Below are 8,309 nucleotides of genomic sequence, written 5' to 3' on the forward strand. Positions count from 1 at the left end.
CCCTGTTCACTTAGCAGTAAATAGGTACGGGATGTAACTCGAGGGGTTGTGGCCTCGCTTTCCTGGTGTGTGGATTGTGTTGTGGTCTCAGTCTTACCCGAAGATTGGTCTATGAGCTCTGAGCTCGCTCCGTAATGGGGAAGACTGGCTGGGTGACCAGCGGGCGACAAAGGTGAATATGTATATATATATATATATATATATATATATATATATATATATATATATATATATATATATAATACAAGCATCGAGAGTGTTTATCAAAACCCTTTTCCTGAATCGTAACTTAAGATCACCATTAAAATGTTCATCTGCCTCCAGCCTTCGCTCCAAGTCACAAGCTACCAGACATTAGCAAACCCAAGGCTAGGCAGCGGGAAATCAACCAGAAGTTACCGCTGTTCTCATCAATACAAGTGGTGGCCGTGAAACTACATCCAGATCAAGTGGTAGAACGGTGCTCAAAGAACCCACTAATACATGTGTGTGTGTGTGTGTGTGTGTGTGTGTGTGTGTGTGTGTGTGTGTGTGTGGTCATGTACATTTGTGCTAGCATGGATAAAAAGACTTCAAAACCATTTGTACCTCTTTTCTGTCTCATCATCACCATCAATCCTCACATGTCACTGCTGAAGCATACAGGAACCGCCTTCATCTTGCTATGTTAATGATAATCCCTCGCTGCTCTCCCTCATTTTACCACCACTACCACTACCTTCTCCTCCTCCTCCGCCGCCTTTTCTTGCTCCCCGATCTTGATTCACTGTCGCATTATAACCACCGTGCACCGCCTTGCCGTGATCCCATTCAGTTCTCTAGGCACCTGATACGCATTCACGGACGCAGCTAGTTACCATTGACGGGATAAAAGCGAGGGAAAAAGTCTCCATGGGTGTTCGATTACCAATATGTTATGGGTGATACACACACACACACACACACACACACACACACACACACACACACACACATATAATCAGACTTTTCCTCACGAGGATTGGTCCCGATAAGCTTCTCCCTCCTCCTCCTCCTCTTCGTGCAGGCATTCATTAGAAAAGCCGCCTCCTTCCTGTGATATCATGTGCTGTATTGACTGACGTAATATGGCGTGGCATTTTGAAGAATTATGATTACGGAGCGTCTTCATAGGGCTTACGCGGTAGTGGTGGTGGTGGTGGTGATTGGTGATAGTGGTGATGGTTTTGAAAGGTATCAAGGCATTTCCATCTATGTATTAGGTTCTTGGTACAGGAAGAAAAATATTATGTTTACGTGTGTATTTATGCATATTTATTTATGAAAGTAGTAGTTGTGATGGTGGTGGTGATGATGGTGATGGTAGGAAAGAGGGTTAGAGTCGTGAGTATATATGTAGTAATGAAGGTGGTGGAAGTTAGGAAAGCGACAGAAAGATAGTATTTGGCGATGATGGTGATGGTGGCTGTGATCGTGATTGCGGTGTTGGTGGTGGTTAGATGTGGACTAAAGAGAAGACTAAAGATTGGCCATCATCCTCCACAATTGCACGAGCGCCGTGACTCAGATTCCACTCAGTTGCACTCATCACGGCACTCAAGAATGTAAGGGTCGCTTGACCAAAGGCAGACTAATCCAACATTTTAAGCTGTAATGCGAGAGATGCGTGAACGTGGGTGTTGAGAGGCGAGCGACGATAATGGACAGATGTGAAGTGTTTTCCTTTATTATGCATCGTTTTCCTATTATTTTGCTTCATTTCAAGTCACGCTTTCAGAGCTTCACAAAGATAAGACATGTTCAATTATATTCACTCAGCTATTTTAATATGTAAGAGAGGAAAACAGGCAACAAAAAGAGAAAACAAAAATGTTCACTCAGTTGCCTTTTCCCTTGCAGGTTAGACCAAGAAGCGAGCGGCAATGAAAGGCAGATGCGATGTTCTGTTCTTTATCATGTGTCGTATCTCTGTTACCTTGTTTAATTTCATCTCATACTAAAGAGACTCATAAAAGCAAAAGGTGTTAATTTGTATTTGTATCTGCTGAGACCTAGCGAAAAGAGAATAGCGGTGGCAAAATGTGATGTCCTTAACATTAACATGCTATTATATCTCTCTCACCTTTTTCTAACTCATTTTTTTTATTTCATCTCACATTCCAGAGACACACAAGGATAAGAAATTTCGAGTTATATTTAGGCAGAGCTACATCCTTAGATTCTTAGAGAAACAGTAGATACTTGTTGAGTGTGACTTATACCAATACTTTGCCGCGTCACATTTCAGATAAATTCAAGGATCATGCTGCTCTGAACTTAAATCCTCGTCTCATCGTCCGTGCCAAATCAGTGAGCCACAGTTTCTTTCCCGTCACTATTATCCAAATGATCATATTCTGAAACTCTTTTGTATCGTAACTCCATTATTTTCAAAAACCTCTAGACTAGATGGAATTACAATTGCTTTTACGGGTATTTCTCACAGTTCTACTGACGAATCAACAAAATTTCTACATTATCTAAAGGAAAAAAAAGGAAGAAAGCCCTTGAAAATCCAGCTAATCTTCTCTGTAGCTTTTGAAAATAACTGTAGTGAGAGAGTAAAGCGTTTCAGCATACTGGCCAAACTAAGGCTAAACTCACACCAGAGTATCTCTCAACAACTCACCGGCTCTACATCTTCGTTTATGGATTCTGAATCAGGCGTCCTATTTCCTCTACGCGGACTCAAGCTTCGAGATTCAATCTGTACCTGGCTGCTAGTTTTGTACCTAATGGAGATGGCAATTAGCCCAGAGCAGCTCAATATCACCGCTTGCACATGAGGCGATGCTCCAGGACGAATGGTTCTGCGTGGTGTACACTCCAGCAGGTGTCTCGCTGATCGGCTTTACATGCTAATTAAATCTTTGACCCGAATGTATAAGAAATGGATACAATAAGAACATAACATCATAAAAGCTGCAAGAAGCCATCAGGTATGCACGTGCAAACCTATACAAAATATGAAGTCTATTTACTTTACACAAATGAATAGATGCATTTTCTGTAACCAAATAATATCAATACAGTGCCAAAAGAAAAATATATTAAATAATCCAAAAACAAAATGGAAAATAAAGAAAAGATGCAAAATTTAACCGAGTATCTATGAAGAGTAAATCTATTATGCCAGTATATATGAAATGTTCAGCAGTGAAAGTCAGGAGGACAGCATCACTTGGCTGTGCTATCACGTACAGGCTACCGGCAATGCCATGACGCACGTCAAACTAATACCATGCATCCGGTTATGAAATGGCGCTTTGTTGGCACGATACATACACATACATAAGAGAGAGAGAGAGAGAGAGAGAGAGAGAGAGAGAGAGAGAGAGAGAGAGAGAGAGTAAAATTCCCACGGTGACTCTCTCTCTCTCTCTCTCTCTCTCTCTCTCTCTCTTTCCATCCCATCAGTGATGTATAACAAAATTCCTTAAGAAGAAAAAGCTATTTCGATGTAAATACAAGATATATTTTTAGAGAAAGGAAAACTATAGCAGTGGTAATAGTAGTAGTAGTAGTAGTAGTAGTAGTAGTAGTAGTAGTAGGATTAGTAGTAGTGAAGAAGAATAGTGAAAAATTTAATATACCCACAACACCCATCACCACCATTCTTCTGCAAAAAGAAAACAAAAAATAATCACTTATGTAATATATATATATATATATATATATATATATATATATATATATATATATATATATATATATATATATATATATATATATATATATATATATATATATAAACATGTTTATTCGTCTAGATTGTGTAAACACACCCACCCACCCACCCATCCACCACACACACACACACACACACACACACACACACACACACACACACAGAGAGAGAGAGAGAGAGAGTGCCGCCGTGGTACAGTGGAACCATGCGTGCTTTGGGGTCCGAGGGGTCTCCAAGCGCACGGGTTCGAATCATGTCCACGTCCCGAGTGTAGATTGGGCTTCCTCACTCGGGGCAACGGTTTCCTAGCGAGTGGGCTTTGAGATAGGAGGTACTCCAAAAAGTATCCCCTTTAGCCCAGAAATTCCTGTGAAAAGCCCACATGGTATAGATTAAAAAAGAGAGAGAGAGAGAGAGAGAGAGAGAGAGAGAGAGATTTCTATTCGCTTATGTATGTACGTATGTACTTACCTTCCTAGTATTACATTTTCTTATTTCATCCATATTACTCTAGGGAAATGTATCCGGCGCAGAGGTAATATAGCCAGCCAATGGTTAGGTCGAGGAGGAAGAGGGAGAGGAGCAGGAGGAAGAGGATTCATATCACAGAGAGAGAGAGAGAGAGAGAGAGAGAGAGAGAGAGAGAGAGAGAGAGAGAAAGAGTTCATTGAGTCTCCATTGGTGATCTAGCTTTTGTTCTATTCTCGTATTTTCTTTCTTTTCTGTTATTTGTGGCTCTCTCTCTCTCTCTCTCTCTCTCTCTCTCTCTCTCTCTCTCTCTCTCTCTCTCTACCGTCATTCCTGCAGAAGAGGAGGAGGAGGAGGAGGAGGAGGAGGAGGAGGAGGAGGAGGAGGAGGAGGAGGAAGAAGAAGAAGGAGGGGGGTGCCGGAGGTAATGGGGGCGTACATTAGTCAAGTCAATTTTTCTCTTCCTGTTACTTGTTCTTATGGGAAAGAAAAGTACAAAGCTTCTGCTGCGGGAGACTGGTGTGTAGTAAAAGCGATTGTTGTGGTGGTAGCGGAAGGGATATAGGGATTAACTATGATTGTTATTGTTGATGGTAGTAGTAGTAGTAGTGGTGTTTGTGGTGATGGCTGTAGTTTTGGGGTGCTTGTGTTATTTAAAGTGTGAAGGAGGTACATAAAGAGAACAGGAAGAAGAGAAAATAGCTATTATGTTACTCTTTCTTTCCGGTAAAAAAAAAAAAAAAATAGTGATAAATTGAATGAAATTGAGATTTGTGTTCGATTACACCTTTTTATTGACATTAGGAAGGGTCTATGGAGGTCATAAGATTAAAGACCACAGTCTTCACTATTTTAATCCACACATGAGTTTCTAAAGCTGTATAAAATCACCAAATACTAACCAAAATGCATATAAAAATGCGCCATGATACTGAAGGGGTTAAAGAGAGGAATTTCGGCACATTCCACAAACTAAATTGGCGTTGATTGTATTCCTTGTTCACATATGATAAAAAGATATAAAATAAAAATAATGAATACGTAATAGTAAATGAATAAGTAAAACCAATTTTAATCAGAGAAAACAGTCAAGAAAAGAGACTCTACTTAGAATTCGGAAATATCTTGCTACTCCTCTCTCCTGAAGCAATTCAAGTTACAGGCTGAAAGTGGCTACCTAAAAATGCGTATGTCACTTAAACAATATTTCTCATCATACAAATGTCAGATCCCTTCAGCATTCACTTGAAACAGAATGACGCAGAATATCAATCACAGTAATGCTAAAGCAACTCCAGCACTGACATATATAGAAAGAAGTGGCTGGATGAAAGAAAGAAAGTGGTTGAGTGATATTCGTCGCTTGTTGACAGATACGCATTGGCAGCAGCGTGAGGCGATGCGATGCTTGTCATTACGGACTGTGGCGACCTTTAGCGATATTGTCCTTATTCAAAGTTTGTTCTTGTATTTGTCTTGGATTGCCAGGGTTCTTGTTCTTGTTCTCTTTATTATTATTATTTGTTGTTGTTGTTGTTGTTGTTGTTGTTGTTGTTGTTGTTGTTGTTGTTGTTGTTGTGGTGGTGGTGGTGATGGTGGTGGTGTTGCAGTTATTGTTATTGACGTTGTTGTTGTGTTGGTGGTGGTGATGTTGCTTTTTCTTCTTTTTCTTTTCCTTTTCCTTTTCTTGTCTTCTTTTTTTCTTCTTTTTTGCAACATCAACTATCCAACTCACATTTGCTAAATCACTAAATTCACTCATCATGTGTATATTACCACCACCACCACCACCACCACCACTACCAGCATCATTATCAGCCCTTATAAATCCAATGTAGGACAAAGCCTTCACTTTAATATTTTAGTAACATTACGCCTGATATCACGCCAGGGCAGCTTAAGACGGCTTGGCTGCCGCCTCAGCGTGAGGAGAGACAAAGCCTAAATTGTCCCAACCCGGCCAGTGATTTAGTCTGATCCTGGGTCCTCTTGGTGAGCTGAGAATTATAACCTCTTTATCAATGGGTTGCTTTGTTGACTCTGGTATGGTCATGCTTTGTAACAGTGGGAAATAATGGTAATTATTGCTTTTTCGTTTTGCTAATATGTTATTCTATCGGTGCAAGGAAACCAGATAGATTCTGGAAGGTGGAAAAAAGTTATTGTGCTCTTTTGTTATTCCCTCCTCCTACTACAAAAAATATAAACTAACTAAGATTTAGGTGAGTAACACTAAGAGCACTGTAGAATAATAACTAACGTCATATAGTAGATAGAAATAGATAATAAGTTTTCTAAGGTAGAAATGTCCCCAGGTCGGACTGCTCTCTTGACGATCAACCCAAATGCCTTGACACCTTCCTCAACTTTTTCTACATTAACTTCTGCAGCAATCGCAGTCTTAGATATAATATTCAATCTCTGGAATGCCACCTCTCCTCTACTAAACCTCATCTTCTTTTCCTCACCAAAACACAGCTGTCTGAAGCAACTGACAGTAGCCCCTTCTCTGTTCCCTCCTAATTTCTGTATCCTCATTTTCGTTCTAAAGCTGGATGTTGCGTCTGTGTGCGCAACGACTTAACTTACTCTCGTGCCCAAGCTCTCGAATCTTCCGAGTTTTCCACCATCAGGCTTCGATTCAATACTTACTCTCTAACTAAATTTATCTGTGCTGTCTATCTCTCCCCTAACTCCTCTGACTATAGTCTAACTTCCAAAGTGGAGCACATTCTGTCCCTCTATCCTTTCGCGGAGATTTCCATTGTTGGAGATCTCCACCACCAGCTTTGGCTTTCCTCTCCCTTCACTGACAATCCTTGTGAACTAGCCTTCAACTTTGCTATCCTCTGTTATACTGAACGTATAACAAAGGTGGTAGTGTCTGGTATGGGGGCATACTTTCATTTTTTTTCTCAACCCAAACCTTCTAAACCTTGGTTTAACAAGCCTGTTCTCGTGCTATACATGATAGAGAGGATGCCCACTAAAGTTACTTGAACCTTCCATCTCCTTAATCTCACGCACTTTATATTTCTGCCCGGAATCATACCAAGTCTGTTGTTCAACTTGAAAACACTCCTTCATAAATAAAAAATGTCAAAATCTTTCAAACTTAAACTCCCCTCGAGACTTCTGGCATCTGGCCAAAAACATCTCCAATAACATTACTTCTTTATCTTTCCCTCCTTTATTTCACCCTGATGGCACCACTGCCATATCTTCTATCATTAAAACTGAGCTCTTTCCTCAAACCATCGCTAACAACTCCACCTTGGAAGATTCTGGGCTTGTCCCTCCCTCTCCTTCTCCCTCTGACTATTTCATGTCTTCAATCAAAATTCTTCGTAATGATGTTTTCCATGCCCTCGCTGGCCTAAACCATCAGAAGACTTATGGACCTGATGGGGTCCCTCCTATTGTTCTCAAAAACTGTGCTTCCGTGCTTGCACCTTGCCTGGCCAAACTCTTTCAACTTTGTCTATCGACTTCTACCTTTCCTTCCTGCTGGAAGTTTGCCTACATTCAGCCTGTTCCTAAAAGGGTGACCGTTCTAACCCTCAAACTACCGTCCTATAGCTTTAATCTCTTGCTTGTCTAAAGTTTATGAATCTATTCTGAATAGGCAGATTCTTAAACATCAGTCACTTCACAATCTTCTATCTGATCGCCGGTATGGCTTCCGTCAAGGTCGCTCTACTGGTGATATTCTGGCGTTCCTTACTGAGTCTTGGTCATCCTCTTTTAGAGATTTCGGTGAAACTTTTGCTGTCGCGTTAGACATATCAAAAGCTTTTGATAGAGTCTGGCATAAAGTTTTGATTTCCAAACTGCCCTCCTACGGCTTCTATCCTTTATCTCAAGCTTCCTTTCCGACCGTTCTATTGCTGCTGTGGTAGACAGCCACTGTTCTTCTCCTAAATGTATTAATAGTGGTGTTCCTTAGGGTTCTGTCCTGTCTCCCACTCTCTTTCTACTGTTCATTAATGATATTCTTATCCAAACATCTTGCCCTATCCAATCCTACGCTGATATACCACCCTACATCTTTCCACGTCCTTTCAGAGACGACCAACCCTTCAGGAAGTTAATAGATCACGCAGGGACGCCACAGAACGCCTGACCTCTGATCTTT

The sequence above is a fragment of the Portunus trituberculatus genome, chromosome 40, assembly GCF_017591435.1.
Source record: "Portunus trituberculatus isolate SZX2019 chromosome 40, ASM1759143v1, whole genome shotgun sequence".
Classification (NCBI taxonomy): domain Eukaryota; kingdom Metazoa; phylum Arthropoda; class Malacostraca; order Decapoda; family Portunidae; genus Portunus; species Portunus trituberculatus.